Source organism: Protopterus annectens, chromosome 6.part1 (assembly GCF_019279795.1).
Source record: "Protopterus annectens isolate FY-2018-M chromosome 6.part1, PAN1.0, whole genome shotgun sequence".
Taxonomy (NCBI): Eukaryota; Metazoa; Chordata; order Ceratodontiformes; family Protopteridae; genus Protopterus; species Protopterus annectens.
In genome coordinates this window covers 508,931,499-508,944,476 of record NC_056738.1, presented here as the reverse complement: position 1 = coordinate 508,944,476, position 12,978 = coordinate 508,931,499, and the positions used below count along the sequence as shown (strand labels likewise).

The 12,978-nt window shown below is 41.2% G+C and overlaps 1 protein-coding gene across 1 annotated transcript in view; it reads right to left on the bottom strand.

Annotated features, from left to right (window-relative positions):
* Window positions 1-12,978, bottom strand: part of PARD3B (par-3 family cell polarity regulator beta) — a 5,075,916-nt gene that overhangs the window by 849,273 nt on the left and 4,213,665 nt on the right. The window lies entirely within an intron of this gene.

Here is a 12,978-nt window from a genome sequence, read left to right as displayed (position 1 = left end):
CTACTAATTACTACAGCACTCAACCTTCCTCATTACCTAGAGGAAAACAGTTTTGGTACTTACTTTCCTCACTTGCTTAGAGAAAAGCAGCTCTTGTACTCACTTTCCTCACTTATCTAGAGGAAAATAGTTTTTTTATTCAGGCATGTCCAAGGGTTAGCTCCCAGTGTTCTCTCCTGTCTGTCTGATGAATCTGGGTATCTTGGGGCAATGTAGAAATTGCCTCATGTACACAGACAACCCTCTCCTACTACCACCCAACACTACAACCTGTGAGAGATGCACTTATCTAGCCAAACTGGAGGTAAAGCTCTCTCCAATCAAGACTGAACTTGACAGTCAAGAAGAGAAGGTAAACACTTGCACCACACCACACTCATCACATTGTGTCACTAAATCTACACCCCCAAAATTCACACATAGAAACACAAAAACATTTGCGGAGGCTCTCAATAATAATCTGCTCAAGCAACAGAGACCTCCAAAGCAGAAATGCAAGCAACCTCCACCCCCTCAACACAACCCAAATGACACATAGCCCGCAGACTCAGTGTGCCACTCAACCATAGCCAATAAGACAAAACAACGTACCCAACACACTAGTCATAGGCGACTCTATAGTCAGGCACACTGATGTCCCACGCACCAGGCTAAACAAGGAGAAGGTTACTGTCAGCTGCCTGTCGGGTGCCAGGATTTGCCACATAACCCACACACTCAGGTCACTCCACAACAAGTACACATATGACTCTGTCATTGTCCATGTTGGTGTGAACGACCTGAGACGTACCTCCCTGGACTACATGAAAAGAGACATGGAAGAGCTCTCCGATCTTGTAGCCCAGGCAGGTATGACCCTAAAGCCAACTTCATGCTTCTTAAGACAGAAGGGGTGAATTTCCTGACACCCATGCAGATGGACAATACAGTTATGACTACTGAATCCTACACAATTGCACTTTATAAGCACTTACATGAGTGCATGAAGCGTGCTATCCCAAACAGAACCGAGATGTTATCCTCCAAAAAAAAAGGAAGCCAATCTGGTGGTCTCCTGCCATAAACAAACTGTACAACAGAAGGAAGAAACTCTTGCAAAAGAAAGTAAAATCCCACGAGTGGAGGAGTTCCCTGGTCAGCCTCAGTAAGAAGCTGTGATCCCTGATAAAATCCTCCAAAGCTAGTTGCGAAAACAAAATCGCCACTGATTCTAAAGACTACCACAAAGCATTCTATAGCTATGTCAAGAATCTCAATGGCAACACTCTGATCTGCTCTGAGTTACAGCACAATGGCACTAAATATACAGACCCAACTGATATTGCCAACATCCGGGCAGATAGGTTCACTGCTAACTTTACCCCCCTCTCACCCCCTAAAGAGCCCATCTCTATACCGGAAAAATGCAAAGTTCCTGTAATCATGGCTGCACAGGTAAAAACCACACTCTCCAAAGCCAAGAACACAGCATCCATGGTACCAGACAACATCCCAGGCTGCGTTCTACATGAACTACAGAACGAACTGGCACCCCACCTAAGTACCATGTTCAATCATAGCCACACCTCAGGCTTTGTGCCTGCTGAATAGTGCACAGCAATGGTTATCCCACTCCACAAGGGGGGAGCCACCACGGACACTGGGAACTACCGCCCCATTAGCCTGATGAGCCTGGTCTGCAAGGCCATGGAATGTATCATCATGGAACTTATAAACAAAGACATTGGTAATCTCCAAACTCTGGATCCCACCCAGTTCGGGTTTGTAAAAGGCAGATCATGTCTCCTAAACCTGATTGACTTCTTTGAAGCAGTCACCAAAGCCAGAGACAAGGGTAAGGTGGTTCACACACCCTATCTAGATTTTGCCAAGGCTTTCAACACCATCCCCCACTCTGGAATTATAGGTAAACTCACTAAACTAGGTATAAATCCCTATGTCACAAGATGGGTTGCCAAATGGCTCACTGACAGAACCCACACTGTGAAAGTAGCAGACTCCAAATCCAACTTCAGACCAGTGACAAATGGAGTACCACAGGTTCAGTCCTGGGTCCTCTCCTGTTTGGTATCTACTTCTCTGAAGTACAGGCTAACACAGAAGGTCTTTGGCTAACGAAGTTTGCAGATGACTGTAAACTAGGAGCCATAATTGAAACACCTAATGATGTGGACATCCTACAAAAGGGCTTCACTGAGACAGATGCCTCGTGTCAAAGCCATGGCCTCAAGCTCAATGCCAAAAAGTGCATCGTTATCCCCTTTGGTAAAAACTCTGTACCCATGAACTACAACATAGGCGGTAGTATACTTAACACCGAAAGTGTGATATGAGACCTTGGGACACAGGTGGACAGTAGTCTCTCCTTTGATAATCACATCGCCACATTAATCAGGAAATCCTTCTACGTGGCACACCTCATCACAAAAGGTTTCTCATCCAGAAAAAAAGAGGTCATTGTTCCCCCTCTACTCATCACTCATTAGACCCATTATAGAGTACAACGCCCCTTTTGCTATGTACCTCACAAGACATCTACAACAACTGGAAAGGCCGCAGAAATACCTCACAAAGAGGATTACCGGCCTCAAACAGATGCCATATGCAGACCGTCTCAAAAAACTCCAGCTTTACTCCATCGCATATCGCCTACTCAGAGGTGATCGCTGCCTAACATACAAAGCTATGTCAAACCCAGAGCTGTTGGACATGCTCCACTTAAAGAAATCTCAATCCCTCTGAGCTACACTTTCTAGAGACCTAAACCTTGTCACCACAATAAACAGAACATGCAGGAGGGATAGATTCCTGTCCCAGAGACTTCCCATACTCTGGAATAAACTGCCTATCTATATCAAACAAAGCTCCTCATTAACACTCTTCAAGAAAAATCTTGATGATTGCATGGGAAATAGGAAATTCACCCCAGGGATCACCTCTGTGGCTCTGCTCGACAGTGGCAGAGGAAAATAATTTTCTTGGGTGGCAAAAGCCAGGGTACCTTTTTGGCTGGGCTTGTATAGGCCCCAGGGCCGATAGCCTAGTACCTACCTATGAACCTATGAACCTACCTATAATGTTTTAACTGGATAAAAACTCAGTTACTACCTTAGTAGGAAAGAAAGGGTTGGTCTGGAGATGTATAGGACATTGTGGAACATTAAATAGCGACTGGAATAAAAATCAAAGCTTGGAGCTCAGAAATCTAGTTGACAGAGGAAGTAATCACCAGGAATTAAGTCTTCCAACAGATGAACTCCACACCACTAGGCTGGCCAACTTAAAAAGATAGATATGAAAGCATACCACCAAAAAATCATAGTTCAGGTAGAAATACAGAAATGTAAAACTGCCATAAAACACGATTTATCATCCCATACCAAGTCTTGTAACTTATGATGTAGCAAAATGGAAGAAATGTGCACCTTGACCTTCCAACAAACTAAATCAACAAGCTATCAGAGATAACTTACATAAAGTTGTAAATTCACTAAGTGAGGAGAACATATATGTATCAAACCAAATAAAGAGCCTCATCTATTTCATAGCATTAGTGCACTGATTGGAAGGACTTGCAGTAGTGACCAGCAACTCTGATGTTTTCTCCAGAAAATCTGGAAGGACAAATAAAACTACAGAAACAGCCATCCTATAGTGGAAACAAGGCTGTAACACCTACAGGGAAAACCAATAGGATGTTATGATGCCCAGCATCTGAAACTGGTCCTGTTGGACCACCAAGGAAACATTTCCCTCCGTTCCAAGAAAAGCATGACTGGTATCCACTTTTCCTGCCTTGGTTCAAGAAAAGGAAGTGGAAAGGATAGAATCCTCCATAATTATGAAAGTTTCAACCTACAGGTTGCCCTTGCCTGTAAAATAGCTTGAATGTGGAGTTACACTCTCACCCCAGGTCTCTTCTGTAACATTTGAGTCCCCTGGGAAGCAGAACTACACCAGAAAGATGCCTCATTTGCTGGAGCAGTGCTACACTCTCAATGACTCCTTAAATATGGAAAATGTAGATTATACTACCCTAGCACCTCTTTGATCAAATACCACTCAGTACCTATAAAGCTATAAGTGTCAGCCTCAGTTCCAGAAGGTTGATATGCAAGTGCACCTTGAAACTGTTTCACAAGTCTTTGCAAGAGCAGTCTTAATGTGGGGATCCCATCCTATCAGAGACACATCTATTCTCAGTGACTCCAGATATTACAGAAAAAGGAGACCCCCACCTTCATGTTGCTGAAGCATGTCCATTAATCTAGATGTAAAGGAATGGGAAGGTCAGAAGGCACTTCTGCAGAATCACCCCATCAAAAGCACAATAAATACCCTGATGAAACTTTGCAGACGGTGGAAGGACCAAAGGATGCAATGCAGCACCTCAAAACAAAAACAAAACAAACAAACCTACTGCAAGGCTTCTAAACAATAAATCACAAAGTATCCAGTATGCTTAGAGATAACCACCCAGAACCCATATGGCCACACTGATGCCAATAAATGAAGGGTGTCTACTGAACCCTGACATACAGAATGATTCGCTGATGTAACTAAGGACCAGAATAGGCCAAACTCCTTACCCTGAATTTTGTGGGAAGAGGAAAAGGGAGAAATAGGCCATGTTTCTGGCCTACGTTCTATAGGTACTTTTGAAAATGGGACTGAGACTTGAGTGAACAATTCCTTCAACAATGAATAACCTCCTAAAGGAAACCCTGTTTAGAGCAGCTCTAGCAATTATAAGACATGGCTGTTCTCTATGACGTCATAAACCACCTAGCTTTTTGAGTGTTCTACAGATAGGGACAAACTCATACAATCAGTCTGCAGTTCTGATGGCTAAGTAGCTGCATGAAGAAACAGTCTCAGATCCAGCAGGTGATCTAAGAGGAGGCAGCTCTACCTGTCTCTTGTGTTGGTACCACTATTTACAGCAATGTTATTATGCACTTTGAAACAAACCTTCAGACAGATGTGGAATTTGTAGATTTCAACACTATCTGTGACAAGGTCACCCACAATTGACTGGTTAGTAAGCATTTCAATTAAAGGCTTTCAAGACCTCCTGAAAATTGGATTACAGCTTGGTTAAAAAAATGGGAAATGGCACATACAATTTAAGTCAAGTTTGGGTGAAGTTATTGGATATGGCAGTGGAGTGTCTCAAGGGTCTGTTTTGTGTTGTTATCTTTTTAATCTGTATCACCAGAAAATAAAGATACCAGCTGACGTATTCTGCTGTATGCGTGCCATTGAATTAAAGGCAGGAAAATATGAGAAAGGAAGCGAAAATTACCTGAAGATTCAAAACTGCTTAGACAGAGTAAACGAATCGGCAGAGACTTGCGTCAAATCAAATGTAATGATTACACAAAGTACATGCTTTTTTGGCTCTCTTGTCTTGAGAATATATGATTGGGGGCAGTATAACTAAGCAAGCACCATTGTTTAAGGACCTGGGTATTTGAGTTTACAACAAATTCAGTTTTGGACACCACACAGATAACATCACTAATTAAAGGATATAATAAAATCACTAGGTACATTAGGAGATTTATAACATCAAGAGATATGAAAGTAATGGAAACTATATTTATTAACATACTGAGGCTGAAACTACAGTACAGAAACTGCCTTTTATTACCTTACAGAAAATCCCAAATATTTAGTTTGAAAAATGCAGAGAGTTTACAAAAGTAACATCTCTGAACATGTCTTAACTAAGAACAACTGCTTTAACCTGATCTCTTTACCACTGCATATAGACACACACATTGCATACAGACATACATGTCTATAAGGCTAAGCAGGACTCATGCTGATCAGGTTAAACTTCTGAGAATATTTAGGAGAAAAAAAAAGGAACAACTTGTTATTTAAGAAGGTTGTGGTCCACTGGAATAAATCAGTTAACATTAAACACAGCATAGACCTAAAAATAACCAAGAAACTAAGATGAATTACATGGGTATGTGTTATGATGCATGAGTCAGTGCTTTATTGTTTTATGTACTGTGCTATATTATACCTGTAGAACAGCAGATGTGTTAAACCTTTAAGAAGCACATCCAAGATCTGTGTGTGCATACAAATACCAAGCATGTGCCAGCTTTGGTGCCATTTTGAAGGTGCAGCCAGAATGTTAACATCCATGTGCATGATAGCTAATCTGTTTATAAGTTAAGTTACTTCACCTCACTTATGATGTGTCTACATACAATAAAGCTGCTTGAACAAGAGCTCACGATGCTCACTTGTTTTATCCTGACCTGACGAGTGACAATACCTATCTGGAGGCATGCTAATCTTGAGCGTCTAGGCTGATCTACAGGAAGGAGCAGGCTCAAGTAGGGATCTATATGTCCAGTCAGTGGTTGCAACTGAGATCATCAATAGCATTCTAAGCACGCTTTCCAAGGAGGACATCCTCTTGAAATGAAGCATTACAATAGTCTTGTGGAGTTCCATATGAAAGAAGAGTCATAACTTGGACATCTTATGCAGGCAAGTGCCTACTACAATACTCATTTCCACAGTGCTACTGACATCAAATGGACAGCATGAAATTTCACTGCAAAGGCCATTTACAGATAATTCTCAGTAACTCCATGAAATCTGAATCACAGAACAAGAATAACTTGCCCAAAGCATTGTCAATAAGAAAAGACTGAATTAAGACAAATACTTAAGGGTATAAATGGCCACAGAGGAGGAATATTACATTTTTTTGTGAAACCTCCACATGGCTTTGAGATCTCTGCCTATAAAATTGCTTCCATATGACAGACCTCTAGGCATAATGATGGGCACATCTACTTCTGTAAGTCAGAAAGAAGGCTGGACAATCTCAGAGGAGGCCTTTACTGGCTGTTAATCTTCTTTGGATATAATATCCAGAATCGAGGTGATTCCAAGCAGTCAAAATAACATCCTGCTGAATGGGCTCCAGGGAGAAGTTGGAACCAGGGCTTCTCCTCTTTCCTCAACAAAACAGATTCTCCTAGGGGGAAAGATGCAGAAGAATAACACACTCCACTGAGGACTTCATTAGATACAAGATCAACACAAAATATGGGTCATTTGTGGGATGGAGGAAAATAAAGAAAGGAGAACTATTCATTCCTGTCTATGTTACGGAAAGACATGCATCTCAGTTGCTACAAACTCCACCATCAGGTGTGACTGGGAATAGCAGGGAGATAGTCCCTGATTACTAGCTCCAGAAAGGTAGATCTGCCCTCCACCCAAAAGGAAGATATGGGAGGGGGGCTGACACATTCATACTTAAGTATGGGTGAATGGATGCTAATAAAGACAGAAGAGGCATGTGCCACATGCAGCACCACTGTCTAAGGAGTACATAAAAAAATAGATAAATGGCTAAGAGACCATCTCACACTCTTTCAGTGATTACTTCCTGCACAGCTCTTTGCTAGATGGATAGCTTTCTGATCACTCTTGCCTCTGATGGATGTAGCATGAAGAGAATTATGGTATTTGGCATAGAGACTCTTACTGGGCACTAACACTTTTTTCTTCCATGGATACTGTCCAGGTTTTTCATGAACCATTCTATTGTCCTGGCTATTTTCTGTGAGGCTTAGAATATTGATTGCCACATAATACTGACATGCAATAAACATTTTTCCTCCTGTCTGGCATTTTTACTCTTTTTTTGACTTGGTATATTGGTTTTGAGTTTTGTTGTTTTAGAGCTGTTTTGCTGCTTGATTTATTTTTTTTATTTTTTTTTTAGATCCCATAGAATGTAAAACATAGGTCCCACTATCTACTAGATTTTCACCTTAGCCACTGCAGTATTCATTCCTTAATAACTTGCATTCAGCTACTGTTTTCCAGCTTTACCTCATTAGGTACAAAATGATTGCAGTTTTTTATACTACTGCTTTAATGTGGCTTTATTTCTTAAGCATATCTTCATTCCAGAGGGTTTCCTCTCATTGTACACTAAAAGTACATACGAATTATTAGACTGCATTATTATGATGTTAATTGCTAGTGTTCTTCACTGTTAAAGTAAAGAAATATCACTGATGCTTCATCACAAAGCAAAGAAATGCTTCGCAGTTTCTACTCCCTAAAAACCCAGACGAGCTAATTTGGTTTAGTTAAGGCACTTGGTTCCCTGTGGTTCGTAACATCTACTACACATAGCTTGCCATAAGCATAGGAATCAGATTTTCAGAACACAGTGGGCACTGCCGAGACAAGGTCTGCTGAAACAAACCATGGAATTCCACTCAATCAGAATTCTAACTGACTGCTGGAAGGGAGAAAAATAAGAGCAAATAAGAAACAACTCTGCAGTCTCTGTAGTATGAGGTTTGAGCCTTCTTACCATTCACTGCTTACTGACTAGTCCCTTAAACAGGCACAGCAAAATGTCTCATAAAAGCTTATTTTTAAAGGGAAAAACATTGCTGGTGGATTCTTTATCAGTTTCTAAATTTCATTTATCAACAGTAGTCTTCGTACTGGCTGTACCCAGGCAAAGAAAAGGAAAGAAAGCAATTCTTACCGTCTGCATCTTGTCTCAGTCCCACCACTGCCCCTGCCTCATGAACTACTTGGCATTTCAACTGCACATACATGGGGCTGACAAACATGTTTGTGCCTGTCCAACAAAACAAATACTTCTATCAAAAGAGCTTCCAATGCAGGATTTATACATCTGAATTCTGAGGAGTAAACTAGGCTGACAGTATAACCAAGAGATTGAATAAAAAGTTATGAATGGGCCATCCCAGCAACAGGCATACATTTAAGTCTCCCAACTCGGAGCTGCATACTGTAAGGCAGAGCGAACTACTTGTCTAGTCAGTGTTCCACGATCACTTCTAAATTCAGGCACGTCTGCTTAGTGACTCACCCAGAGGCCTACAAATGCAACTAAGAACATTGTTCTAACAACGTGATATAGCACTGACATGCATGACATTTCTCTTTGTATGCTGTATGCTTTTATGTGCAAACATATGTGTACATTTGTATATCTAAATTAATGGAAAGAGGTCAGAAGGTTCTTCACCTATGTACTTCTTCCAACACCAGATGATGCTATCAGCGATTCTCAGCTTTTAATTAATTTATTTATTTTTTGTTTTGACAGACAAGACTTAAAAGCAAAGATGGGGGGTTATCAAAGACATCCATGGGAGGACATAAAGAAGACTAATACTAATTAGTAGAAAGAAGAAAGAGCCCCCAAGGCAAGACTAGAAAGCACTAGAGTGGAGATGACTGGCAGGTTTAGAAGCTTCTGGCAATAATCCATAACAGTCTAGCACAGTGTTACAACACAATCCATTAAACTGCATTTGCCTGATGGCAAACGTAGACACAATAAGCCTATATACTGTGCACTTTAAGTGTATTTAACATCTGTCTCTGCCTCTGTCCCTATCTTCCTCCTCTCCTCTTTCCAACTTGACCCATGACTTCTAACTTCCTTCATGGATTCTCACTCTACACCTCTATTTATGTAGTTCATTCCATTACTCCACTCCCCTCTGTGAAGATGTACTTCTGATCCAAGCAGTAGCTGGTCCCTACAATCTGCTATCGGTATGCTCTCTTCCCCCTTTCTTGTTGAGGATAACCCTGCATACACCTCTCGCACATGATTATTGTGATAATCAACAGAAAACCATGGAGGAAAAGTTAAGACCACATTCTGACTTCTGTCCTTTCCAGAACAATCTATCACCAGCTAGTTCAACCCTTCATGGTCCAACATTCAATCAATTCTCACTTTTTCTCCACCTTAGCATTCAGAAGCTCTCAGTTGTCATCTTCCGGAAGATTCGTCTGCTTGCATAACTCCTTTTTCTTCTCCTCCCACCTTTCATTCTCCACCCTTGATGTGTCTACGGGCTAGTACAATGCACTTATCCATCATCATTGCCCTTTGCCTACCTTCACCACCAAGGCACCTACTCTGGGCTGTTATCCTGCATGCTCTCTTGCTACCTTCATAGGCTGTTACACCTCCTCCTCTATGATCACACCTATGTTGTGTTGTATTCCTTTATGTAGATCTCTATTCCTCCTCCCCTTTCTGTCATTCTTGATGACCTGTACTCAAGTACCTCCATGCCCCCGCCATCTTCTTACTGGTCCATATTTCTGTGATACCAACAATGTCTACCGCCCCACCACATCACTGCTTGCAGCTCCTCCATCTTCTTAACTAAGCTCCATTGTTTAGTAATACTCCACAGCCATTCTCTGAGTCACCTGTGTTTGTTCCTTTGGTATATTCTTTGTCCAGTCTTCTTACTTACCCCATAGTCTACATCTGTGATACATCCCTCATCTCCCATCTTACTTTAAAGATACAGTCACTGAACTCTTCCTTTCAGTCTCACCTCTAAATATCAGTTTCCCTTCTGAGCTTGTCCCTGATACAGAGTTAGTCTGTCTGCTGAGTCCATGCAGACCCTTTTTTCTTGGCCACTACATCAGTCAGTTTTTATACTAACTCCTTTCTTCCATCCTCGGTGTGCTGGCTGCCTGCGCAGGTGATAATTCTGACAATGTTAACACCACCCTTTCCTGGCATCTCTCTGCCACCTCCCTGGCCCTGCTTTCTAACACCTCAACTGTCTCTTCTGACAAATCTTTGGTGCCTGTCTGTGCCACCACATGCATCCACTCACTTCCTCTCAAGCCTTGCCAAGTCTGAACCCCAACAACAGTTTCATTAAAATCTGGTCTCTAATGTCTTCCTTGTCAAGACATGCATTCCCCTTGGTAGCCAAGTCTCTAATCAACAAAACCATCTTCTCTCCTTAACAGTAGCTCTCACCTCTTTCACTTCCTGTCTCATGTTTTTACCCCACCTATGGTCAACCTATTCATTACCACCAGCCCCACTAACCACTTGTGCTACCTCACTCCCAGTGATGTATCTGACACCTTCCCTGTCCTCCCGTACTAATCATACAAGCCATTTCTCCATCTGATGTGTCCCTTCCCCTCTGGCCCTCTAACCAGGTTGAATACCTTTCTCTACTCACTCTCCTCCATTTTTTTAAGGTGTAGATTCCTACATTGTCACCTCTGGCTAGGTCTCCCCTTCATCATTAGTCACTGCTGCCTGTACCTATCCCTTCATCATATCTATCTTCTTCTTGTGGTTTCTTTCATGGTTGCATCTCCTGTCATCTTAACTCTGTGCCATATCTCTTGGCTGTACTCCTCTGGCAACCCTCGCCCATGTTCTCCTGTACCCTACCTTTCTACCCCATATCTTTTCCTACCCCATTTTCTCTATCACAATCTTTTTACCTCCATGCCAGTCATATTCTGCCTTTCTCACCTTTCTATCTAGTCCATGACCTTCTCTTGTTTTCCTATTCTCCCCCATAGGGTCCCCCATACTCTTGTAGCCCTATATTCTCTGGCACCCAGAGTTCCCTGACCCAAACTGCTATCATCTGAGAATATTACCCATCACACTCCCATTCTGCTTTTTCAGCCTATCCTTTTCCTTCATGCTGTCCCATTCTTTTGTATTCCTCACTTTTCTTCTTTTTGTGTGTGTGTATATGTACATATGTGTGTGTGTGTGTGTGTGTGTGTGTGTGTGTGTGTGTGTGTGTGTGTGTGTGTGTGTGTGTGTGTGTGTGTGTGTGTGTGTGTGTATATACACACACACATACTAAATTTTTTAAGCACCTAGCTAGGAGGCCTTTTGTAACTCAAGTATATTTCAGATTGATATGCTCAATGAATTCCAGTAGAATAGCAAGTTAATTGGTAATGGAGGAAAGAGAACACCACCTATCAATCTTACCCATGGACACCATTAAAATGTGCATCAGCAACTCAAGTGTGAGCCAAATTCACAGACTGTTAAGGTTAAAACTAATAAGATCTAAATCTGTAACCAGCTGTAAGGCAAACTATCAAACCTATACAATAAGTCTACTAAGATCCTAATAAGAAATTAACTTAACAACTTACCTTAGTAAGAATACAAAATCAAATAAACCAACTCAGTTAAAGCTGTAGGTCAAGGTAGCCTAGAGCTTCTACCTCTATGTGCTCTACAAAGTTAGATAACACACAATAGTAGGTTATTACATAACAAACATATATTACATGGATTGAAATCAAAAGTGTCTTCAACAATGCAAACCTAAAGAGCTTTGTTGATTCAAGGGGAGGTGTCAAGTTTGCAATAATAGGCGCCAAAGTACAGCCAAGGTAAAACCTCTCTATATTTAGAAGCTAAGTAAAGGGAGGAGCACTTAATGAATATATTGGTATTCTCTAGGTCACATCTTTACAGACAATAACATATACTGGAAGTATAGACAGCTCTTGCAGAATGGGCCTTTACTAAAGGGGGCCCTACATTTTGTTTTATATCAGTTGATTGGAATTTAATTGCCTAGTCATAACTAGTCAGATTCACTGTTTGTGTGAGACTGCTGTGAACTCTGTTGGGGGTTTCTTCTTTCCCTGCTGTTATACAGCCATGAAGTTAGGATATCTAAGTTTTAGGAATGTGTGAGGTACAGGACAGCTGCTCCCCACAAAAAAATATTTCATGCCATTAAACCTAATGCAATGTATTTCTTTTGAGTGCTTATGATAAATAATATTCTTTTTCTAATGCTTGCATCCTGATCTTGCATTGCAGAATCTATACTGACCATTGTAAAGTCTTCACCACTTGGTTATAACAAACATTTGTACAACCATCCAAGCAGGTTGACCAATTTTGCCTAGTGACAGCTTTACTTTTTATGTGATAAAACAAAACTGTTTAGTAGTACAGAAAGGAAGGATTCTGCTGACATAAATAAATCAAAACTCTCTTGACATGTAATGTATACTAACTAATTTCACTCAGATCAATTTGCTCTAGACAATAAAGAGGCATCTGCACAGATTTGTTAAGGATGAAGACAAACAGCAAGCTGGCTAAGATTTTGGAAT